The following is a 27,316-nucleotide window of genomic DNA, read 5'->3' as shown; positions in this document are numbered from 1 at the left end:
TCCCTGCCCACAGCATAGGGGCTGAAATTATATAATCTTTAAGGTCCCTTCCAGCCCAATCCATTCTATGATTCTATGAACTTATTACTTACCAAATGTATCTTATATGTACATGTATAGTCACCAGGCATATTTTGGCAACCTAAATGAATTATTTTAGGATCTATCAATTTCTATATCCCTCGGAACATATCAATTCTATGTCAGTACTTTTATTAGTTGTCCAGGATTCTTAATCGAAGTTTATCATGCACTTTATTATGCCACTGTCTGCTAAAGACAAACACAAATCTTGATTCTTTTGAATGGTTTTACTTTTTCCAGATATTTTCTCTGCTATAAAAAAACTTCTATAAAAAAAAAATTGTCAACAGTTTATTTATTAAAATACATACCCAGAGACTTGTATTAAAAAGTTATGCTCAAAATTTTGCAATTTGGGTATCCAAACTAGTAAGCTTCTTGGGGCAGAGACTATCAGAAGATTTTATTTGTACATGGTGCTTAGCACAGTGAAACCCTAGTTTTTGACTGAAGCCCCTGAGTGCTACTGTAATAGAAATAATAAACGATAATAATAATAATAAAGTCTGCTTATTAACTTGACAGGCAATTTTTGAAATAATGAGTCATCAAGGAAACTAATTTTTTTGAAATAAGCAATTCAACCATTTCCTCTCATCACAGATAATATACATCTGTCTTCTATGCTGTTTGCAGAAATTCTGTGGATATGCTGTGTCTTCTCATGAGAAAATTGGTTCATGAAATGGAACAATTTTTCTCAGACTCATGATTTCTTCTTTATTGAGGGCCAAATTGAGCCTGTGTTCAATTGCCCATGTCTGGGACAGCAAGTAGTTACAGCACCTCCAGAGTAAGCTGGGGAAAAAATTGTGACTCAGAGAGTTCCAATCCCTTTCTCAGCCTCAGCTGCCTACTTGCTCCAGAAAGAAAGTAACCTGCAAATGCTCTGTAGTACAGACTATTTACCACCCCTGCCAGCTCAGCTCAGCTCACTGCCATGTTGAGGAGCGAGAGCCAAGATTCCTTTCACACCCTCCTCATGTGTGCAGAGGACTTGAAAAAGAAAGGAGCTCTTAGTGAAAAGCCCTCATTCTCCGTCCTGTGGCAAATTCAAAATCTATGGAGGCCATGTGGAGACATAGTGCTTCAGTAAGGATGGATAAACCTAGGCATCAATCTGACCCTTCAGTATCAGCTAACAGCAAGTAATGAAGAAAAAAACTCCCCCAAAGCAGGAAATTTAAATCCTTCTTCTACCTAATCAAGATCATCCTGAAGTAGGGAGTTAGGGATTTTTGTCTTTTTTGTCCTTTTTTTTTTTTTAAATTTCTCTTTTACTTGAGGAACTACTTAAGACATATATGAATCTTAAGCACACTGTTATGTTGGTATGCAGGCATGTTTCATTGGCAATATTCTGTGGTGAAGCAATAACATTTCTAGCCTTTTCTTTCAGAGATTTTAGAGTTATCAGTGGTAAGTGCAGTGACTTTGATTGCCTTTATTTGCCATGTGGATCCATATTAATGACTAAACAAAATAGTCAGATGATTTGACCTCTCTCAAAAACATCACCTCTGATTTTGGATCAAAGACATGTTTAGCAATATCCAGAGTCCTCATGCATCTACACCACACAATTTGATATACTCATCATCAATCATATGCCATATGATTAATTTGAGTCGTTATGAGTAATGTCTATCACTGCAGTCCTGGCATGAATAATTATTTTTCTGCACCCTGCTGAGATAACTCATTTCTCACAAAGATCTGCAATTTTATATCTGCATAAAAAAAAAGATGAAGCAGCAATAGTTTGTTAGAATGGTATAGTCGATTCAATTTTTTTCATAATAAACTTTTTTATATCCTAGGATTTGATAACTACTTCAAAGAAAAACATGTGAAACAGACCTCAAGAGATTAGAGGTATTGTCTTTGCAATTACCCCTGGATCTTTCCATCAACATGTGGGATTTGTGTATCAAAAATAGTAATGGGGACTTTAGAGCTTGATGGTTTCCTGGAGATTGTACTGCAAATAGCAATCACAGAAACAAAGTCAGGTCATTCTGAGGAAGACATAATAACACAGGATCAAAAGAAGACGGAATTTAACACAGACACAAAAGAAAAATCTTGTCAAAGGTAGAGACTGAGAGTCAGACTGGAGAAAGAAGGGACAAGGCAGACATGCAAGAGCTGGGAAGCTAGTAAACACAGATGACACTTGCAAACCAAAGTGTATTTCATAAGTGCAAAACAAACTTTACTAGTAATTTTCCTTGACCAGAGATGCAGTTTGAATGCCATCCAGAGGTTTCACCCTTGTGTGTCATCAGCAAGTTCCTCCTTTGGGAACTGGTGCTGCCTTGAACAACAGCCCTGGTGAGAGCAGCACCAGGTATCACACACACAGGAGTGAGAGCAAGTTAACACTGACCCTGCTTGTGTCTATCATTATGTCAAACAGTAACAAAAAACTCAGGTTCTCTATCTTCCAGGCAAGTGCTCAAGGAACTAGATAGCTATTTTTGCTCTAACTCGAAGAACATTTAAGTATGACATGTGAAGTGAAAAAGAGCTAACAGAAGAGACTGAGTTCTCAATTTCAAAATACTCTACAGTCTGGCAATTGAGTTTCTTCTTACTATAGGGATGAAAAAGACTTACATTTTCTAGTCTTCTAACAGCAGAAGAGGAATTTGAGCCCAGGTTTCCCACAGGCTGCATGAGAGCCCTTACTAGTGTGCAAGTGAGTAAAGCAGACAGTGCCTTCTGCTGTGTGAATCCAGTCTTTGAAGCCATAACAAGACATTCTGGCAGTTGGGGCAGGATGTCACTTTAATACCATCCTGCCTTCTTTCCACATGCACATAGAATGAAAGAGTAGAAAAACATAAGTGGCAAAAGCTTCTTACCTTTACTATCACATAAACGGCTACTCAGAAAGTCACCATATGGGCCTCTTGCCCCAGACTTGCTATAGTTTTCCTTTTCTTCTTTTTTTTTCCCCTTTTTTTTTTCTCCCTACTGAAACTGCAGTTCATCAGCTCTTCTAAAACTTGAATAGACCAAGCTGTTTTAAACACATCCTCTAGTGATTCAGCCTTAGTATCATGGCTCTGGTACAAATTCTGCCTACAACTGTTAAGGAAAGACAGTTTCCTTCTTTCTTGGCGTGTCTCTACAACAGCATCCCTTCCCCCCAAAAACACTGACTGCTTCATCCTTCTCTTTTATACGATATGAACTTTTATACAAGACTTAATCCTTCACTTCAGATCTTCTGAAAATAAGCCTGTCGTTTTTCAAATAATAAGCCAGTATCTTTCCTGCAATTACTATCTTATTCACTGTTATTCTAAAGAGTCTTGTGTATAGGGGCATATTTTCTGCCATACTTGCACTTCTGACTGGTTTCCCTAATAGCTTCAGTTAGTTTAATTACATGTATTTGTATTATTAGTATTAAATCAGCATCTGTATTAATTTATTTTACTATATATATATATATCTTTCCCTTATTCTTCACATAAAGGTAAACACAACTATAGATGTCTCCTTGAACTTACTGATTCTGAAACAGCAGGAAGCAATCGCACCTGTGGTTTTTTGTATTGTCAGAACACCAGTTCTGAGGCCTGAAGATGAACTATCGTATTTATGGGTAGAAATGTTGAATTCCTGAAACATTGGGGAAAATAACTCGAATAGAGTCAGTTCTGCATTTTAACAGCCTCCCCTGAACTCTCAGATAAGGGATTTGAAAAAAACAGCAAAGAAGTTTATTATATTTTGTAATGTATTGGTAGATGTTAAGGTCAAAAAAGACCAATGGGTCACTTAATGAGTTCTTTCATACCTCATAGTCCAATAAAGGTAAATTTGCATTGAGGTAATTATCTTTGTAATTAGACTACTCACTCCCTGCCACAATTTGCATGAATCATTCTTCCCATTAAATAAGTTTTCTCCTTTCTGAATTGAATTTGTCTGACTTCAGCTTCTAATCACTGACTTGGCCATTCCTTTCTCATATTTTCCTTCACTCTATGAAGTTATTCACACTAGAAGCCACTGCCCAATTTTCTAACTGATATACACACTGTATTATTTTATTTTATCCATTAGTGTTCAGCATCTCTTTAGTCCTGCTGGTAACCCTTTCCTGTATTTAAACAAGTCTTTTCTTATAAATGACCCGGTTACTTCTATGCTGCTGCTACTAATGCTTTCATAAAACCACAGTTGCCATTTCACATCTGCCCAGACCAGTAATTATGTTGTGATTAGCTGAGTCTTCCTTACCATCACAATAATCCATCAAAAATGATAATCCAATCCTCATTTGACTACCTCCCACACACACACAGCTCAAAATAGCCTGGATTTGATAAGCTTCCAGGTGCCCTGCAAAGATGAGAGAACTTTTAAGCAAGGTTCAAGAAACACTTGTCAGAGTGGTTGAAGGGGTAAAAATGAATAAGTCAAGATTTTTAGCTCATTGGATTTCTCCTGGAACAAGTTACTGAAATGGTAATTTTTGTAGAAACAGTGTCATACTGCACAACAGCGAAGTGGTAAGTTACTTTCTTAAATAGCTTTAGATCCAAGCAAAGTGAAAAGAACAAAATTTACAGAGTCACACTAGGGAATTAGCCTTAATGTAAGTAGAGTTATGTTTCCTTTATAGCCAAAATATGACTGACGAATTTTCTATTACATAAATGGCTTAGATTTTTTTTTTGCTCCCTATTTTATTTGTGCATGTCTCCCTTCAGCCTTTGGACCTAAAATTGTCTAGGTCATTTTTTTTTAATGTTTATTCACTACACAAACAAGAGAATGACTATCGTAAATTTAATAAAATATTAAATTCAAATTTTAGGAGACTGAAAAAACAAACAGCTTTCAATTCCCAAATCATGAATATCAACATAGCAGTTTGCTTCACAGTGTCAAGATTTGAATTCAAAACACAGACAAAGATTCCCATCCCATGAATAAATTACTATTTGGAATGGAGGAGAGAAAGAGGGCAATGATCATTGGGTTACCAATTCAATAATCCCATATCACACCATCATGTTCAAATTCAGAAAGCAGTAGCGATGTCTTTGAACTAAGTATGCATTTTTCTTGTGTAGTCACTGGTTATTACAACAATTCCCAATATGTTTAATAGCTTTATTTTTTTTTTAATGAGATCAAAAACATAGGAACAACTTCACCACACAGGTATTCTTTAACCTGCAATTTCAGATATTAATCAAAGACTTTAGTTTGCATGTTTGTTGCATTCTTGTAGCACTTATACCTTCAGTCACCTGACTTGTATCCATCTAGTTTCTCATCACCAGCAAGTACAGGGGAACTTCAGCACGGAAGTCTGATCTAGCTGAGTGTTGGAGAAGTCTGAATCTCCTCTCCATGGACCAGATTTCCGCTTTTTTAGATCCTTCCCACATTGCAGGGATGCTACTTTGGCATCAAAATGAAATTCTTTCATTTATTTCAGTTTTCTTCATTCCAGCATGGAAATGAAGCAAAAAGAGGAATCAGATGTACCAGCAGATTTCACCACAGGGAAGGATTTTCTAGTGCTGATTCCATATTGATCCAGAAGTTTAAGTTCCAAAACCTCAATAAAATGTTTCTTTAATTTTCTTACCAGTCCAGTGTTGCTGCCTGACTGCTCGTTTTCCACCCTTCTCAACATAGGCAATGACATACTAGGCGATCTGAAGGAAAAATATTGTGAACTTGACCTGTATACAGGCAGAGGAGAGTTATTTCTCTTGTCTTAGGATGGATATCTTGCATATGGAAAATCATCTTGAAGTACATACAGGAAAGAACTGTAAGAACCCAGTATAAACTCAACATAGCAGTAAATATTATTTTAATTTCTGTATTAAAATACTAAAGATTGAATTGATTCCATCTTAAGTGTCTATGTGAGGTTACTCAGAGGAATTTGGGAAGTGTCTAGACTGTCAGACATGATTGCCCCAACACTCTGTGCTGCAGAAAGCCCCCAGGCTTCACCATTTTTCTTTTGTTTCTGGATTTGCCTGGAAAAGTGAACATGCAGGCAGCAGGGAAACATGGTGACATTCAGCAAGGGTACTAGACTGAATAAGTAAAAGACCAAGACCTTGGGACATCTCACAGTGTCCACTTACAGTTTGTACACAGCTACACCGAACCTAGTGTTCCCCCATGCTGAAGAAAGAGAGAGGAGTACCTGGAAGAAACATTCTGATCGGATTGACCTCTGGTCCAACTCTCTGAAAATTTGTAACAGTAAAAGGAATTTACCTTTTGCCTTTCCAAAAGAATTGTTAACATTGATATAAGAACTGGTGTTTCTTTTGTCATAAAATAAAACTGGATAGCAAACATTTTGTTTATCTATTTTAATCACTTTGTTTTAATGTACCCTGAAAAGCATTTATGTATGTGTGTTTATGTATATATGTTTAGTGGTTTTAACAGGGAAAAAAAAGTCCTTTGGAAAACTTTACCTATGATAATATATTCTTTGACATTAAACATCTACTTCATGCATGCAAAACATTTATATTTTTAATAAAACATCAAGATTATATTTTTTAATATTTTGAATCATTCTACATCCTGATTTTTACATGGGACAGAGTTCATTTTCATCTCAGTGGTTGGTAGAGTCTTGTGTTTTCTGGATTTGTGCTGAACACAGGGTTGATAATATAGAGATGGTTTTGTAATTGCTGAGGGGTGCTTACAAAAAGACAATGACTCATCTGCCAGCAAGCAGGCCTGGGGTGCTCAAAAAGTTGAGAGGAGATACAGCCAGACAGCTGACCCCAGCTGACTACAGAGATATCCCACACCATGTGGCATCACATTCAGCATTGAAAGGTGGGGAAGAGAGGCAACATTGGAGTGAGGGGGACATTTGGAGTGATGGCATTTTTGTTCCCAAGTAACAGCTACGCATGATGGAGCCCTGCTTTCCTGGAGATGCCTGAACACCTGCCTGTCCATGGGAAATAGTGATTTAATTCCTTGTTTTGTTTTGCTTGCATGCATAGCTTTTGCTTTCCCTATTAAACTGGTTTTATCACAACCACAAGCTTTCTCACTTTTTTGATTCTCTCCCCCATACCACTGGTGGTGGCTACATGGTGATTAGTTGACACCTGGGGTTAAACCATGACATTTTAGTAAGAATTTGTATATTAAACTCACTTTGTGGAAAACTAACCAGTCTGAATATCCAAGGTCAGGTGCAACATATGCTGTGGCTTTTAAGGTGCAGTCTCTGAAATGTAGCAATGGTAACTGAAGCTTAATTTCAGGGAAATATTGATTTTTTTTTCTCACTTCTCGTTACAAACTGGCAAAATACCATGCCTTTCCATGGACAGTAGTAAATATGGAAAAAATCCAAGCTGTTCCTAAACATTTAAATTTAAATGCAGTCAGATCAGAGGGGAAAAAATCTAACCCTAACTAATTTCATCTGAGTTTATTCCAGGCCTGTAAGCTTCAATGTAGCCCAGCTTTTGTTGCTGTGGTGTACCAGCTGCACACCTGTACTTGGGGTCAAGGTCAAACAGAGAATAATATATTAGGAGCATCCTGCATGCTGGCTATTCAAGATGGAATGTGCCAGAACAGAGATCTGCTCTGCAATAAAGGCTCTCAAAGACTGAGGTGAGGAAGAAGAAAAAAAAAATAAAATCAACCCAAAATCAACCTATAATGGCTTATGGTCTAGACTCTTTTCCTTTATTATTTTTCCTTGCGTGTTCTTGAACCTCTTCCTATTTTTCCCTTTCTCCTTATTTCTAAGAAATGTTTGCTCCTAAAAGAATCAGTAACACATGAGCATTGGAGAAAGCTGGATTTGTTTTTCAAATGTATCTTGTGAGGATTCAGTAATTGCTGAAAACCAAATCATTATTAATTGATCTGTATGATACAACAAGCTTTGGTACTTTCCTTAGTAGTTCTCTGGTTCTCTTATTCTGCACCTGTGGTTTAGTATTTTAAGGTCTCAACATCTACACCTTTTAATTCTGCTGTGAAATGTTCTGCAACTTTACTTTTCTGTTACCACTTTGTGTTTTGCAGACAGTATTGATTTAATTTGCAGGCTTTCCAGCTTTCTAGAGCTACAGTTCTTCATTTTGCAAACTTTTTATATTAATATATCTAAATTGAAATTGAAAATTGAAATGTCACACTAGTAATACCAGCTTCTATTTAACATGTCAGAAATGTAGTTTTAAAGCTGGGTACAAAAAAAAGACATTCTGATTATTGATATTTAACTGCAAAGAATATAAGACTGTCATTATTTACAAGTGGTTTATTACTTTCTTTTATGAACAGGTTTTAAGAACATTGTTAATTATATACTGTATGAGTGCAAAAAAAAAAGCCTCTACTTATACATTTTAAATGCCCCTTTTTCTATATAATTACCTTTAAAGTAACATGAGCATTGCTGCATTACATTAAATTTATACTCTGATATGTTCTCTGAATGTGCTATAAATGCAGAGGTTCTTTCTTTCTTAATAGAATTTCACTTTTCTCCTCTAGAGTTTCAATATTTCAGAGGTCTTTTCATTTGATTATACATGCAAATCACTTGGGAGACTTAATACACTTAGTTAAAAATTACTCATTCCTGTAAAATGAATTTAACAATCTCATCTACAGCGAAGAAGACTTTCAAAACTGTTTCCAATTCCTCCACAGATTTGCTCTGCTTCCCTTGAATATAGATCCTGCCACACAGCCAAACTGAAACCTGTGCACTCCTAGGTCACAGACACATTAGTGTTTATGGGAAATACAAAGCTTAAGTTGCCTTTGAATATTTCACTCTCCCTGATTTGAGTTTGAATTATATCACAAATCAATGAAAGCCAAACTGCAAGGGAACCATGGCTAAATACAGTTAAAGTCTACAAATACCATAATAGAAAACTAAAAGCCCAGCGCTGAAGGATAAATATACTACTGAATAATAAACTAATGGAACCTTTGAATACTTCTCATTGGAGTACCACAGAAGTAGAAAAGCTTTTCAAGGGAGTCTAATCCAATAGAAATGTAGATTTAATCAGGTAATACAAGTATGGCAAAAATCTGAAGACAATTTCTGACTCCAAAAAGTCCAAGAACGACTAAACCTAGAAAGTCTCTGGCAGGAAATTGTTAGGTGCTCAGAATGTCAGAAAACAGAAGAAAAATAGCAATTTAATTGATATTATTATGTATAACTTTTCTATGAGTGTCAGATAATATACCATTATTCCTAAATTCCATTGCTTCTAAAGTCCTCAGATTACATGTCTTTTTTTTTCTTTTTAATTTTATTTTGGAAAGACCTCATTTAATGAGAAAAAGTCTTAAGACAATCTTAAAGCATATCCTACAAAATATAAGGGGAAAAAAATTAAGACCAAATCCAAATATTTTATTTATAAAGATGAATTTATCACATATGTAGAGGTGTACTTCATTATTTTAAGAAATTTTAATTATGTCATGATTCATAATTTTGAAAAAGACTAGCTGAACATGCTGACATTTTAAAGACAACAGGTTAATTTTTTTACATCTTAATTTACTTTTCTCATACACAAACACTACTAAAATAGTATAAAAATAAAAAAGTGTCCATTCCTGACTTCAGGAACTATGTACATGTATAAAAAGATATAACATGAGAAACACTTGTATTTTGTATTTCCAAAAACAAAATTAAGCCATGAACAAGATAATGATGAAAAATTCAAATCCAGGACAGAAAATGGACAGGGGCAAGCGACAGTAGTCAATTCTCAATAATTTGAAGACTACTTGTGAGGACATTGAATATTATACTCAATTTTTTTTTTAACATTCAATATTTTACTGAGTATTTCAATCTAAATTTTGCTTACTGACAGAAAGTTTAAAACAGAAAAAAACTCATATACCACTACATATGCTGTTGATTTGTTTTTCTGCAATTTCTGTAACAAGTTTCAAACATAGTGAAACCACAGTATGTGGAATTAGATCTTCTCTTCCAGTTACCCCATGCCTCCAGGTTCCAGCCTTTGCTATTGTTCTATTATTTCTCCAGATTTTTTTACCTCATGTTATATTACATGCTAATAGCAGAATTGATGTTTCCCATGTCGATACACCATCTTCAATAAATTGTAAGAATGTAAATTGTTCATATTTACCTCTATAAAATAAGAAACCCATGTTGAGGAAAAAAAGTCAGAGGTAATAGCTTAGAAATGTTCAACAAGATAAAGGTTTAATTTTTTAACATATTTATGAATAAATAAATTCAATAGGAGAACATAATCACTTTCATTAGAAAGCTCCATAGAAAGGCAAATGTTTTGTTAAATAATGCCATCCTCCTAGAAAATGGCCCAGTCTCTGGTTTCCAATGGCCCATCAGCCAGCACTAGAGTTGTTCCACATACTACGTAGTACAGGATTTCCTCTGTTCACTCCTTTATCTCTTGTAAAAAGCATATGGAACTTGACTTCTTATTTTCATTTTTTACAGGTAGCTAGACACTTTTCTCAATGATAGATTGAGCTTCATGCTCAATGGATCTATAATTGGATGCCTTGGATCTGTTGTATACATACCATCTGACTTACCCCCCACAAGCACAGACTATTTTGTCCTCAACATCCATACAAACAGCAGGGTACATTCCAACAGTAATGGCTCTGATTTTTCAACATTCTTTAAACAATGCTACATGAGGGGATGTGATGGTTTGAAACTCCCAAGAATCTAATTTTTAAGTTCAAGCTCCCCCTCTCCCACAGTTTGCCTTTGTGAGAGAGTTTAGTGATGGTATGGACTTGATATCTTTTTCACTTCATGTGGAGAGTTTTCAGACAAAACATAGCCATTCGTTATTGGGGAAAGGGGAAAATATTTAGAAAGGTTTATTTACACACACATATATATTTACATTAAATTAAATTTCTCTTTTTCTTCAATGAAAGTCCAAGAAGAAAAAAGTCTTTCTGTCACTCCTCAGGCCACAGTTCCTTCATTTCAGTTTTTGTGGCACTAGTTAGTGTCCTCCATTTTTCTCAAGGGCAGCAGATTTAAATATAGCAGTCAGGATTTTTGTTCTTACTTTGTGGAAATTTCAACCCTGAGCCCGAGCCTTCGGGGATTTTCCTTGTAGATCTTCACTCCTCTTGGATTAGAACATTGAAGGCAGCTTTCAGTTCAGTCTTACCAAAGCTTTTTTGCTCTGTCTCAGCTCAGCAGTTTGATAGGAGCAGCAGCAGCAACAGCAGAGGGCAATGCCACCTCCTCCGCATTCCGTCCTGGTTCAGCTCTCAGGACAAGTCCGGGTTTTTCAGCCCCTTTCTCTCTCTCTCTACCTGCTGCTGCATTTTGGGACTCCCTAAGGGTTTGGAAGTCCACCCCTCCTCTTCAAGGAGTCTCGGGGGTTTGGGAAAGTAATACAGTCTTACCCCAAACCAGCTCTGTTGAGTTTTCCTCTGTTTTGTTGCCAGCTCTCCCTCCTGCAGGAACATCTCTGTGTCTTTCAGCCGGCTTCACGTTATCTCGTTGTTACTGGCTATCTTTTGGCTTTTAGCCATCCCTGTCTCTGTTCAGGACTGCTCTGCTGCCGCTTTCTGTGTCTTCTGCTGCTGCTAACAGTAAGGAAACTTTTCCAGCTCTTGATTACAGGACCCGGTCCAGCTTTGACACTATACCAGATCTCCTGTAGCCTCGGCTGGGGGCTGGGGGCCCTTGGCCCCCAGAGGGGCTCACTGGCTCCCTGCCTCCTTGTGGTTCAGATCATGGCTATTCAACCTTCTACACTATCTTCACCACCTTCTCTTCCATTTCTGTGGGCATGTAATTTCCATAGGGCGCACGTGGACTATTGATTGGTCCAGTATTATCAGTCGGGCAAATCATTACTACCTTAGAGAAAAGGTTTTTCAAACCACCACAGGGGGTTCATGATCTTATATAGGTTTGTGTGTTATCAATTGTGGTATTATCTTCTGAGATGCCAAACTCTTTCTTCACATAGATATCTTCATGCTTAACAAACTAAAGCCTACATCCTGTGGTAGATTTCATGTCTTCAACATACTCAAACTGCTCAGTGTGTCTAAAAGATAACTGAATCATTCTGGAAAAATGTCACTGTCCGATATTATGAGTGTTATGGGCCTGTGTCAACATCCACTTCTAGACAAGGACCATGATTCTCGGGAATGATCCCATGTTAATCACCTGCAGATGCAGTTACAACATCCCTCTTCTTGCAGATTAGTTTCCCAGCATCGTTGTACAGTGATCTTATGTATATATTAATGGGGAAAAATAAATTTGCAATGCGCACGATCATTTCCTTGGAGAAAGGACAAGAAGGTAACAGTATCAGAACAGACTGGACTACCCCTTTCTATTCTAAAAAACACGTCTAGGGCCCAAAAACATTGACCAGAGTCAGTGTTACAAAATTCACCATGGATCAATAAAGAACTATGTCATTTTGATATGCTAAAAAATCAAATTATGTTACCATTAATGATACTATTAAAAATATCACCTATTTTTAGGTGATGTTTTACAGAACAGGAAAACTAGCTTTGGACAGGGAGTTGGTTTCCTCACTGAGAAGCATCAGTGAGAACTGAAAGGAAAATTTTCCCTCTCTAAATCACACTTCAGCAAACTTCAACTGTAGTTCTTCTTTCACCTAAAGAACACCAAGACACACTACTCCCTTCCAATTTTTACAGAAGTTGATTTTAAGGTTTTCTATTTGCATGCAAAGAGCTTGAAAGAAGTGAGTCTGCTTTGTCTGAAGAGTTAACTTTCCTGTTCTGAGAAAAAAAGTAAATCTTGCAAATGAATGGAAAGAGAAAAAATACACCTCAAAATAGAATGTCAAAATTATCCACCTGTATTAGATTCTTTGGTGTAGAGGCATAACCTGAGAAAACACATTTTTCCCAAGGAAATGGCTGTAGTCATTTAATCACCTGACAATTTTTTAATTGTTCTTCCTTTTCTCCCTTTTTATTTAAGTTCTGATATTATAAAAAAATTTTACATTTTATATTAAGAAATATTTAATTGGATTTGTTTATTTCACATTATTCTGTGAGTTTTAGTGGGGGTTTTTTAAAGTAGAACAAGTTATTTCTTGGTGACCTCTGGATAGGAAACAAGGGACTATTAATGGGTGAATGAGTGTCACTTGGTTGAGGATAAAACAGATAACCCAATCATTTCTAAACGGACTACTATCTGTTCTGAGAAAGTGCTAACAGAACTAAATAGAGATGATCAGAAAAATGAAAGAAGAGTACATATTGGATACTTTCAACTTGCCCACTACAGCACATTGTACTTTTGAATTTATGGCAATTTGTGACAAGCTAGGATCCCTTCAAATGAAAAAAAAAAAAAAAAAAAAAAAATGTTAAAATTATCAGTATGTTCTAGAAGATATACTGGAAATTTCAACAAATGAGCTGCAGTCAGAAAGTAGTATATAAAAGCTGTTGGTATTAGAGGAAATGGGTCTATAAAAGGTAGAGAAATAGATACACCAAAAGTGTTCAGGACAGAGAAAAAGTTTCATAGTACATGAGCACTTATAAAATGAAAATGACAGATTCTAGTAGGAAAGGGCTAAAATAACTGAGAGGTAAATTAAATTTAAAAAAAAACCCTGCAGCTGAGTTTAAAGGACTTATAATAAAAAATGCAAGAGCAAAGATCTCATAACCAATTAATTCAATACTTTATAACTATTTTATTTGTGCTTTGTTTATAGCATAAAATTGATCACCTCTGTCTACTTGTGACTAAGAGCTCAAAAACACTGGGTGATAGATTATGCTCAGTTTAATATACCTCTAGGACACTTCTGCAGCCAGCCATAATTCCTTCCACCTCTCATGCTCCATCCCACTGTATGTGATCTACATGGGTAACCATACCGTTTCTATCCAAGGAAGTGACTGTGTTCAGGCCACAGTAACTGACCACCTTTGTTTTCCAACCTCAGTGGTCGCACAGCTAACATATGGAAGACTGTTGTTGTTCACATGCTTATACTGTCCCTACAGACCTTCCAAAGGGAGACAACAGAAGCATCTCTTGGTGCCACCTTTCCTGTTAATGAATGTGTACCGTCTATCAAACCCAAGTTTATGCCTGTATGATACCAAACGGCTTCATGCCCAGTTTTCTACAGAGTTGTCGTGAAATGTACTCTGAGTTAATAAATCAATACAAAGTATCTATTTTAATGAGGCAATCTGAGGAATACAAAATTAATATCTACATGCAGTAGTAACACAATGTAAGAACTAGGATGCTTATGCACCTTTCAACAAGTTTCCTTGTGTCTGTTTTGATACTATCAGTACTTAGAAAATCACATCTCTTTTTCATAGGATATTTGTCTGGCCAATACACAGGGTAGAGGAAACTAAGACATCGTCTATAAAACACTTTTCCCTTGGAAACTGCAGCTCAGTTGCTGAAGGAAGAGTAGAAAGAAAAGAAAGGATTTCTAAGCTGATGCCACTAAATATTTCCATAGAAGATTGTAATCTCCCTTCCCTCCAGGCTCAGCAAACAGAAAAATCACACCTTCTCATATTCTTTGTATATACAGATAGTCTTTTACTACACCTTTTAATGCATTAATATATACAAAGTATGTCTGCACTGTGCAATTAATGGTGTTTGGTGCATAGGTACACCTTGGGTTTGGAAAATTCCACACCGTCACAGAACAGCTAACACTCAGCACATGCTTGCTCTTGCTTTTCTAGACTAGTAAGTCCTTACAGGTTTGAATGCTTTCCTGTGCTGAAGAGTTTTGCTATGCACAAAACGTGTAGAAGAATGCTCACTCTCCCTGTGGCTACAGCACAGGAACAGGAAGCAATGGTGTCTCTCAGGCTCCGGTGTTGTGGAATATTTCTGCCAATGTTTCTAAAGCAAAAGCAAGCCTTTTCTTAATGACATTTTGTTGTTCTGGTTTCTATTGTCATTGTTATTGCTGTTGTTGTTGTTCTTGTTGTAATTAAAAATTACAGTTTGGATACTATTTAGGAACAAAGACTCCGGGGAAAGTATACTTGATGTTAAGAAAGTCTGGGACTTGAGCTTCTCTCTAATTATTGCTGTACTTCAGTGGTATATTTTAATCTAAATCACTTGAAAAACTGTCAACAATACAGTTAATGGATTTAAATACAAATACTACTGTCCTGACCTTTCTCCGTCTAGATGTAGGTGTTTCACCTCTAACAATGTATTTTTAAAATTCACTGATGACATATTGCTATTAATAGTCAAAAGACCATTGATGATATCCACAGATATAAAGCTTTTGATTTAATCATGATGTTCCCTTGATTAAAGAAACTGCTATTCTTTGGTCATTATTTCTGCTGTTATCTTGATTTGATTTTCCTGGGCCATTGTAAAAATGTTAGTGAGACAAATTCTAGTAAAACTGGTACATATGTGTGTTATTTGAAAATCTTGATTTACCTTTCTTTGTGCTGGAAAAACAAACCATTCAATGCAGAACAGCTCTCCAAATTGAAAACAAAGACATGGGAATCTCTGGTTTGCCATAAATCAGTTTGGCAGAACAGATCTATACAATCCTGTGTTTCAGCAGAGGTTAATGATGCCTCAGGTTTGCTGCAAATGGTGCAAAGTAAATCCTCTTCTGGAAGAATTATATGTTAGGTGAACACTGTTGGGCATTATTTAAACTAACATTATAATGTCTGTGCTATGACTGATTGGCATGGCTCTGTCAGAAAAGTACTTGAGCTTTGTCTCAGGAAAAGGTCTTTCCACTTGGACTAGGCACCATGTAGGAAACTCTGGATGTACCTGTATCTCCCAAAGCTCTCAGTGCAGCAGCCTAGCGCACCTGAAGGAAAAGGTTTTACCATCCCTGCATAGCAGACCAGCTGGGTCCTTCAGGACCAAGAGACCCTACCTGAGGAACTTTTAATCCTGTGCTGGCCTGTTTGGTTCACCTGCACAACATAGAACAAGGTCTATGCTTTATCAAACCCCATAGTTTTCCTTAATGCCTTAAATATTGGAGGCCAAAACACAACGAAAAAATCAAGTAGGTGGATTTCAGAAAATTTCTAAAAACCATCCATGAGATTCTGTCCCCTCTAAGACAGTGACATAAATCCAACAACACCAATAAAGCTGAAGTTTTTCTGCTACTACTTGTATGACACTATGCCAAGCAACCTACAGGTTGTAATCCCAGACAGAAGTTACATTTGCATCCTACCTGTTTACATGAACATATTTTCCAGTGCAAATATGTTATTTTTCCTTTGATAAACTCAGTAAGACCTTACAAGCTTACTCCCTGAGTTAAACTACATCTGATTCCAAAAGTCTTGTTCTTCTTGTTATGAAATTACACTCTCCTTGGTGTATCTTGAAAACATCTCTGAATCAAGCAAGTTCAGTCATGTGGATGTTTAGTCATGTGGATTTAATGTACTGCTTATTTAGAAACAGGCAGCTTTATTTTTGCTGATCTTGTTCCTAGATCCTACAACTGACCCTGTATCCTTCCAAAGAGAAATTATTTGCTTTCGGCTATGCTAAAATATGATCTATAATTATAATTCTACATTAAAGGAGATATCAATACATATACAAGCTGGGTGGGCGTGTAGGTGGGAGGGGGAGTGTGTATATGAACTCTGCCCTTAATGAAAAATTCCTGAAGGAGGCGTTTTCTTGCAGAATTCCCTTGGAGATAATAACACTGTTTTAGAACATAATGGTCAGCAGCTGGAGTACAACCTACTTTAAACAGAGAATTTGAAAGAAATATACAGAGTGTTGTCCTAATAGCAAAATACTCAGTGGCCATGATATGCAAACACTAACCTGACTGCTTATTTGCTATAATATAAATAGTTATTTTATCTGCTAGCTAGAAACAGCAGAGGAAAGTGACCTCAACATGAAGTTCAGTCAAAAAATCATAGAAATTAAAACTGTGAATGAATAATGAGACCATCTAAGCTTTCTCACTCCAAAGCTAGAATAATTCTCATTACATACATTTGATAATGCAGTCAAACTTTTTCATTTTTCCCAGATAACAAAACCTTTACTGATATTTTTCAAGTCAGTTTTCTGTCTTTAGTAGTGATTAAACACTCTATTTAAATTTTTCTCGATTTATTTCTTCTTTCTTATAACTAGGTACCCTAAAACTACTGCCTTAAAAGGATTTCCCTTCTACCTATATGAAAACTGTTACCATATTGCTCTTACTCACTGTTTAACAAACTAGATGTTTTCAGCTTCAAAATTAGTACCAGATGATTTTTCCCATTGATAAAAGTGAATTATCTCTTCTAGGGCTGTCTTAAAAACTTGGAAGTTTTACACACATTGTTCTTTGCTGAATTAGCCATTTATTTCCCTATAAAAGACACTTTTCCAGGTTAGTAGTGACTGGAATTCATTACCGCATAATGACAGTTGGTTTTATCACAGATTTCTTTCCCCTGTGGCATATGTTTTCAATACTGCTATTTATGATACAGTTTGAATGCGCTAACAGATAGTTAAAATCTCACAACAAGTGTGCAAAGTTCTGAACCAGATGAAAATTTAAAATAAAGAAAGCACTTAAGTGTCAGTGCCATGATTCAAATGTTGTTTTCTCAGCCAAGCCCGACTCATATTTTAACTATCATAACTATCATGCCTTTAAAAGATGTGGTTTTGCCTCACTCCAACTCAATCAAAAATTTTTCTTAGTTAAATTTTCAAACTATTTATATGAAATAGTAATATATTACATTAGTGATCATTAAAAAAAACCTACTTTTTTTCTGATAAAAGTTTTTTTAATTTACCTTCTTATTTTTAATTAGCCCTTACACATATTTTGTCATTGATCCACCTGAGATACACTGACCTTCTGTCCCCATACTCCTCATGCTTCCCAATACTGCTAGCCAGCTTCAGACAAAGAGAAGAACGAGGTCAAAGCCTTAAAGAGAAATCCCACAAGTTTCACTTAATTTAGTGGTTGGACAGAGGACACAGAACCAGTGTCCCACAACAGCTCAGCAGTTATCTTTTTTAATTGACCTCTTGCTATCCAGTCAGCAAGTATTCTGCCAGAATGTCAGCACAAAAGTAGCTCTGAACTACCAAGAGCTATAAGGTTCTCTGCACAGCTGATATCTACACACATGAAAGACATCTCAGAGGACTGGAAAGTGAAGTCTAACAGAGTTGAGCATAAAGCTCAGCATAAATGGTCAAAGCTGCAGCAACGAGGCAAAAGAAGGAATGTAAGATTATCAAATACAAATCCTCAAAATACCAATTCATTAGCTCTGCTGTTCTCAGAATATATTTTTTTATTGTTTCTATTAAGACAACAGAAATCAAAGCACAACCAGGGTACTAAGACAATAAAATGACTCCTTATTACAATGAATTTTGAACACCCAAGGGAACAGAAAATAAGCTCAGTATCTAATAGAAAATGCATTCCCCTTTTGGATTGTATAGATTGAACATAGCCATCTCAGTGATCACGCTATAGAATTTTGCAGAGCAGCTTGAAGAAGACATACAGCTACATGATATTGCAGTTACTGTGATAGCATCTGAGGAGTCCATCTCAGCACCCTGCTTCACTCAGCACAACGCATACATATGGAGAGAACAAATATTTTCCTCTTTCTGTCTGATTTTTTTCACCCATCTTCTTTTATGTCTCCATCTATATATAAGGATAATCTCAGAGGCTGAAGAGAAAAACCTCATTCACAGCAAACACCTAAAAAAACCCACTACTCTTAAGTCAGTTGCCTGTAATAGCTATTCTGGTGCCAAATTTGTTAGGTTTTTTTAGTGGCATAGGGATAAAATGACTGTGTGATGGACCCCAGAGTAGTCCCAGTAGTATTCTGTCAACTTGCTGTCAATTTTCACTCCTTCTCATGCCATCACTCTCAAGCTTGTAAAACCGGATGCTCTGTTACTGATGCAGTGAGATCAAGTTGCCTTGATATTGCAGAGGTAGGTTTGTGAGTAATTAGAGAACACTGGACTGCTGGGCTCCTGACTGGTACTATCTTGGATAGTAAATTTATCTCAGAGTAGAACTAAAAAATAAAAATTTGTTTGGCTCATTGCTGATTATTTGGTTGGTTGGTTTGAAAGAAAAAGGAAAAATGAAAAAAGGAAAGAAGAAAAGAAGAAGAAAAAAAGGAAAAGAAACAATGAAAGGAATGGGAAAGGGTAAGGGTAAGAGTAAGGGTAAGGGTAAGGGAAAGGGAAAGATGGAAAGGGAAAGGGAAAGAGGGAAAGGGAAAGGGAAAGGGAAAGGGAAAGGGAAAGGGAAAGGGAAAGGGAAAGGGAAAGGGAAAGGGAAAGGGAAAGGGAAAGGGAAAGAAAATAAAAAGGAAAAAAAATTTTTAGGGACAAGACCCCTTAAAATTCCTCACAAATTCATACTACACATTGTTGGCTTTTTTAAATATAGTAAGACATAATTAGATCACTCAATAAAGGAAATATTTTGAGACATCTTTTTCAATTTTTTTCTATTATTTAGAGTAAGTATGAAAAAAATTATCTAAACGCCACAAAACAATAAACTAAGCATTATCCCTCCCCTCCCTAAATGTCACGAGTTTGCTTAGAAACAAGTGATTTTCAGAAAACAGTATAATTTGAATATTCATTTATGTTTTCTAAGAGTTTGGGGAAACTTTTTACTAGTAAACTAGAAAATTCCTTTTAACATTAGAGTCCCACTTTGTAAAGAAAATGGAGTTGAGGTTTTATGAGATTAGGGTCCAGAATTGCAGCCAACACCAAATAAACCTCAGGCTTTTGGTGAGGTTGTGAGAAATTCATTCCTTGGAATCTTTTGCTGCTATATTAGTTCAAAAATATCTCATTAGCTTCTCTTTGTCCTCTGTCTTTCAAGGATATCAATAATTCAGTAGGGAGCCTATACCAGCAAGACAGTATTCCTAACCCAAAAGGTTACAAAAGTCAACCATAGGGGACCAGCCTCCTCCTAACCTCCTCCAACCTCAGTTGCAATGTACAGTGTCAGCACTAAGCAGGACCTTTTCCCCAAAATTTGGGGTCTAAGCAGACCCTCCTACCCTTCAGCCATGGGATAACAGCATGGGCGGTTAGCCTTATCCTCATCTGACAGAGAGAAAAATGTTTATCCATTTTGTCTCACTTTACTATTGGATATAAAGAGAAGAAACGGCAGGCTACTTTCGGATTGCTATTGAAAAATCAGCACTGTACAATGTTATTCAAAGTACTTCCCTTAAAAACTTTACAGGAACAAGAACGCTCCACATTCGGCAGAAAATAGACATACCTTGGTCATAACTGAGGAGACACAACAAAGAATTGTTTACAATAAAGCCAAATATCTCCTTTTTTCACCTTTTGTGCTCTAGAGGTTCTCAATGAAAAATGTGCACTCAAAAGATGTAGATGAACTTTCCACAGTCTAGAATGAACAAAGAGGTAGCTATTCATAGAGGCAAATGTCCAGTATCTTATTTGAAATACTGTTCCTGCTGACAGCAGAGCGACATTCAGAACAAGAAGCTTGTATTTGGACAAAATGCTTTCTACAGTTACTATGTGATATGACAAGAAAAGAATACAAAGAAAGAAATGAGAGGAAGGCAAGGACAGAGCTGATGTGTATAGTAGTTAGAATTACTGTAATTACAAAAGTTTTCAGAGGTACCATGTAAGTGGGTGTGCAGTTCTTTATTGAATACTTGAAATACATCACCTACTTCCCCAAGAATGATGACATCAAGTTCAATACTAGCAGGAAGGTATTGGAACCCAATTCTGCCACACTGATGCCATTTCGAGTCAGGCTGTTATGTTCCCCAGTCATCGTGGTTTCTTCCACTTCTCTTGTGCATCATGTTCCGACTCCCTAAGTGGAGTCACTTTCAAAAATGGATCCACAGCACAGCAATTAGATCCCGGAAACAGTTTTGTTGGTTCCAGAAGACTTTAAGCTGGGTAGGTGTTTTACTGATCTCTGGATCCAGACACAGTTCTCATATTCAGGCTTAAAGATGCTGCAAAACATTTCCAGAGAACACTTCTCTGTTTTTAAGAAATGTGTTTAGCCGAAAAAACCCACATAATTAAGAGAGTATGTTTGGACTTCATCTCGTTCTTTACTAGATTTCAAGGAAAAGCAAGCAAAAGAATTTTTCCAAGTCATCCAGTGCAATAGAGCCAGGGGGAGCTCGTGTTATGACATTCTAATATTTTGATACTGTCCATAAACCTCCCAGAAAGGGGCAACTCCATCTGCTAAAATGTTCTTCCTGGCTTAAAGAAGCATTTGCTTAAGGGTAATGGAAAGCAGTTCACTGGTGTGGCTTTATTTGCTTTCTCTTTTTTCTTAAATAAGGGACACAGCTTTCATGTCACAGGTGTGTTGAATTGTCACAGCAGTTAACATAGGAGTCATCCTTGTCATCAACTCATTTGATTCTGTCCTTGGTAAGTCATAGAATAAGCTAGTAATATGTCAACTGACTGATACAATATGGAATTTTTTTTAAATAACTTTATGGGGTTTTTTCTCTGTCCGAGTACTAAGGGTCTTGTATGCTGTTTCCACTAATGTAGCTACTTATGCCATGAAATACTGCTGAAATCAATGGGACTATTTATGGAGTCATTTGCTATTCAAAGGGCTTGATTCTCTGATTATTTATTCTGGTTTTTCACTAGTGTTACTCTGCTTACTTGAACAAGTTACTTCTATTTTAGCTGATACAAAAGAAACTACAGCCAAAGGTGACAGATTCTGGCACTAAATTGCTTTGTAAATAGTTGCTTCAAAATAAAAAAATAATATCTTTGGATAAGGGCAAATCACATCTTAACAAAAAGCACAGTCTGGATTTTCTATGTTCAGTTGGATATTCCAAACGAAAATTAATGCTCAAAGGTAACATTATTTTTGAAGCTCAAACATTACCTATGTGCTTGACAAATAGCATCTCTCTAGAATTAAATCTTGCCTCACTAATGTCATTAGGAGACCTTAAAGAGAGATCAGATTTCATCCTGTAGAAACAGGCTTACAAAGGCTTTTGTTAACAAAGTTCTTCATCTCATAATGCTTAGAAGCCCAACTCATGGGCCATTCCAGCATATTTCAGTTATTTAATTGAGTGCACAATCTGCTTCCCACTACCTCCTTTCCCAAGAACTTTGAAGATGTGGATGGAGACCAAGTCCCAGGTGAGAAGGATAATACTGATAGCTGCAACTTCCTATTTCACAGCCATCCTGAAAGTTTGGCCACAACACAGGTGTCCTGATTGCCTGACAGGTACAAAACTCATCTTCTTGCAGGGTGGGATTTAAAAGCTCTGCTTTTTTACATTTCCAGGGCTGGCAGGGGAGAAAAAATTGTCTACTATGGCCTGTGTATGAGCTATTGCAGGAAATAAAAAAGCTTCTAAGAAGCACCAGATTTATTGTTCCTGCTTTGTATGGGTTCTGCGTAAATGTGTGCATACTTTTACATTTTATGCACATGTGAAAATCAGCTGTCCCAGTTATGCATGGTGGGTGGCATGCTGTGGCAGGAAGAATGGGCTCCACAGTCATAATTGGTAAGCTTCTGATGAGCTGACTGAGCACAGTACACATCATGTAGCACTTTTCACATTGCCAAGTTAACAGCTATCACCAGAGGTAGAATTTATACTGCTGAAATAAACAAAGTCGAGGGGAAGTATCTTGCTGAAATGTCACCTCCCACAGAGCTTGTGGAAAGCCATTACTATTGTAAAGATGCATATATAGGATTTCAAAATTTGTATTATACCTTAAAAGAGATACTTCAAGAATGCAAAACAAACAGCAAAGACAAACAATTATTTTTCCCAGAGATTAAAGAAGATAGCCATTTTTTTTATAAGTTGAAAACTTTCTTGTAGCTTTCAGATAGTATTTTATTATCTAAAGTGATCTATCTAACTCAACTGAAATAGTTCACTTGAGGAAAAAAATTCAAGTAATTTACCTTTTTAAAGTTTTAACTTATCTGCCTTACTTTGTCTGAAATATAGGGCTACAATCTCAGACAGTTACCAGGACAATTAACTGGCTCACAAATTGGAAGAACTTTATCTAAGTGTGAAGTGTACTATTGTTGGAAGAAGAGCTGCTCAAGCAGTAACACTGTGCCAAAGTAGCCCCGGAACTGTAGGTCTGAAGAGCAAATATCTTCCTCCTTTATTTTGTCCCTTCTATCAGGACTGTAAACATAAAGATGCCTTCGGCTACCATGTTTCTCCTGAGGGAACAGAGGAACGCTCTGGTTGGACCAGCTGGTAGTTTGGAAAGATGCACTGAAAAGCAGGGCCAGAAACCAGTCTATGCACCATCAGCCCTATAGGTTCTCTTGGGAATATCTGGTGCTGGAGTCCTGAGCAAGCTGTGCTGCAAAAGGGAGTGCTGTGCTACATGGAGGGATTTGCAGGTCTGGGACAGTGGTCCAGCTGAGTGTCGAGTTTCATCTTCGTCCCTATTCACTGTCCTTCAGGACCGGGGCACGAGGTAAGGGTCCTGAAGTGCATTGACAGTCAGTATCTCATGGTGCTGGTGGGACCTTATCTAGGGGCAGCCCCAACAACAGAACAGCAAGGAAGATATTGAAGGCTCTGAATCCAGCTGACACTGTCTGATTTATTGTTTATGGGCAATGCACACAGACTAGGTAGCTAGGGAAAAGAGCAGCACTTTGCTGTCAGCAAAGGAGAGAACAGACGGGAGACTGCATATTTCACAGAGGGCTTACAGACTAATACCAAAAACACATTTCCAAAAATTATAGCTGTAGGTATTGATGGGCTGCCCTGTCCTTTACAGAATTTCTTGCTCTTGCCCTGGGAGATGAAGCAGTGAGGTGCTCTGGTTCATAAGTATCAGCTTTACCTAAGGAGCTTCTAGAGGGGGTGAGAATGAGTGGAGAAAGGGATGATTACAAAAGCGCGGGTTGCTGAGCTCCCAGCCCTACTCTCTGCCCGGAGCAGACCCGCAGCCCTGGCCCGGGGCAGCTTCAGTGCGGTGAACAGGTGTCGGGGAGGGAGGCAGCGGCTGCTCCACCTGACAGGGACGAACTGAGCAGTCGAGCAGTCGCGCAACTCGCTCTACAGCATTTGCAGGCAACCGGGAGTCGTCTTTTGTTTGCCCGTGGCTAGTACTGGTCACCCAACCTGCGGAACTGTTGCACACAGTCTCTGGTGATAAAATAAACAGCTGGAATACGGGAATTGAGGCAATTCAAAGACCAAGAGCCCCCAACAAGGAAGAGTTACCTTGGTATCAAGTACTATTCTACTTGAAATCCTTGACATAGACAGTAGAATTGCATCTTGTTTTTTTTTTAGTTCTCCTCTCCCCCACCCTTCCCTGTCCCCCTCGCTAAGGTCACTCTGATGTAAGCTACGTATGCGACATGTGCGTACGAAAGCGCTATTACCAAGACTGTGGAATCACAAAGCGATGTGTATTTCCCTGCCTCTGGCAACATTACCCTGCTTGCACTGGGGGCTGGCGGGAAGGCAGACGAAGTCCTGCTAACAAATTACAGAATCTAACAAGTCTCAAAAGGGACAAAGCCTGGTCAGAAGGCGTTAAAGTAACCTGCAGTCCTGTGCCCAGGAGAGGAGGCGATATCGGGCAACACGGGCAGGGAGGGAGAACGGGCGACCGCAGGACCAAGAGGAGAACAGGGGTACAGGGGCCATACCCTCGAGAGACCCACCTGGGCTCCTGCCCTCCTGACTGCTTTGATTTTTGATTGTTCATCAGCCACGATTTGAAGGAAAGGAAAAAAAATATTCTTTTATGAAGGGGGCGGACAAGTAAATTAGTATTTTGCTTCTTGCTTGACTGGAGGGCTAGAGATTAATCTATTTAGCCCTTTCGTTGGTTTAAATTAATGTCAGGAGGAAGAAACGCACCCGCGAAAATTAGACAGGAGAAGGATCACCTTTTGCTAAAACTGTACTTTTCCTACGTTAATTTATTTGTGCTTATTTTTCCCACATCGGTTCTCCGACTGTAAGGAAATATACCAAGTGTGAAATAAACGTTTCGGCAAAGTAAATAACTGTTATTACTTCTACCCGTCCATAAATATGGTCTGAAACCAATAATTGATCACATTACTTTTCATTTTCCTGCTTCCACTCACTGAAGGACACCGTGCAACGAAAACAGCCGAGAGCACGGGGGGAGCAAAACGAGCTGGGGAGAGAGGGCGGCCCTGCTCCCGGGCAGTGGTCCTGCCGGAGAGAGGTGACACGAGGCTTCTTCCACGCGGGAGAGCTCGGAAGGGCCATCATAGGAGTGTGACAACGAAGAAGCTAGTAAGAAAAAAGCAGGGCTGGGGAGATCGCGACGATTGAGCTTACACCATGGGGCGCGAGGTCGGTCTCCCCGGCATGCAAGACCCCGGTTTTTTCCCCAAAGCCCGGGAGTCAGGAGCCGCTTGACATGATAGCGGCATCCGGGCAGGCGGTGAGTCTTGGAGAAGGTGTCAAGGGGCGCGGGCGGAGCAGGGGAACCCAAGGGCTGGGCCCGGGCAGCCGCCGAAGACCCGGGACTCCTTCCCGGGTAGGGCTGGCGGCGCTGCCGCTCCCGACACGTCGAGGGGCATTGCCCGAGGAGGCGGTGGGGCCAGGCGAGGGCGGAGGCTCTTCGCCGAGGCAACCGGGGCCACTGCCGGGGCAGGCGGGCTTCCCGGCACTTCCGTGGCGCTCCCCGCTCGGCCCGGCCTGCCAGCGTCGTGGGACCTAGAAACGGGGCCGGCACGATTTGCCCACTCCCGTCAGAAGCAGGTCAGCTAACGCGAGGTATATGGGAATGCTCCCAGGTATCCCTTAAAGACAATCTCCTGTGGCGACCCCGGAGTGTTTTAGCCTCCTCCTCTCCAAAGGAGTCGAGGGCAAGAACCTCTGCTTCCTGACAGCCCTGGTAACACCAAGCATACTGGCAGTCCCCTAATAACCCCCGGACAGGGAAGCTGACATGACGGCTAGGACAAGTCAGCCAGCGGTCACCTTTCCCTTGCAAGGGACCGGTGAACTCGTCTTGCTCTTCACCGCGGCTGCAGCGCCGGGCTGCCGAAGTGGGTTATCACCTGGGAGATTAGGTAGTCAAACCTACTCACTTCTGGGAAAAGAAATTACAGGTCTCGAATTTTCCTTAGTTTATCTGCCTAGGCTTCCAAGCAGGAGGGAAAAGGAGCCTTTAGCTCTTTGCTAAAGAAATTTCTGTGCATTTCTGATCGGAATGAGGTCTCTCTGCTGCCAAGCAGCCCTCTTTCGAGTACGTTCACATTAGGTATGATATTCATAATAATAACAACAACTCCGAGAATTATGAGACAAGAGCATGTTTGACAGTGTTTGAGAAATTCAAATACAGCTGCATCGGCTTTGTCTCTGGTTCAGTCACATTTATTTCCCCAAGCTAGGCAGACAGCCTGAGTGAAGCATGACAATGAGGTTTGTAAATAGCAAATGGAAGGGTTTGCTGGGTTGTTGGGCTTATGTTGTTTTTTTTTTTCCTTCCAACCCTCCCTGTTTGATTTTATTCTCAATCCAAATAACCTTCCTCAGTGGATGTTTCAGACAAGAGAATGTGAGCGGGAGGGAACGAGGGGGGCTCATAATTGCAGGTTCCCTTTGGAGCTGGAATTAAAACGCTGACGGCGTGTGTTCCAGAGGAAAGGTGCAGAGACAGCCTCCGCTCTGGCTGCAGGACGGCTGTGTTGTCAGTGCCATAGCGTTTATTTACAGCCAAGCACTTGAGAGCAAACGGCGCTTCGAAAGCGCGAAAGTTAGGGGCCCTACCTTCTATGCCCGAGGTGCTGGGGTCCCCCGTGGAAGAGGGACCCAGGCCCAAAGACCTGCTCCCTCCGCTGGGACTCCGCAGCCGCTCAAGGAACACCCCGTGAGAGATGCTGCCTCTGGGCAATTTCACATTCGCACCTTTCCTATTGAGACCTGCGCGTCCTGAAGCGGGGCTGGGCAGGGGGGAGGTCAGTTGGAGATGGCTGGAGAGCAAAGAGATGAACATTAAGACAGCTCATTTCGATTGGTTACTCTTGTCGTGTTCAAGTGCCCT

This window comes from Corapipo altera, unplaced genomic scaffold (assembly GCF_003945725.1).
Source record: "Corapipo altera isolate COAL_440 unplaced genomic scaffold, ASM394572v1 23, whole genome shotgun sequence".
NCBI lineage: Eukaryota > Metazoa > Chordata > Aves > Passeriformes > Pipridae > Corapipo > Corapipo altera.
Note: the sequence above shows the minus strand (reverse complement) of the source record.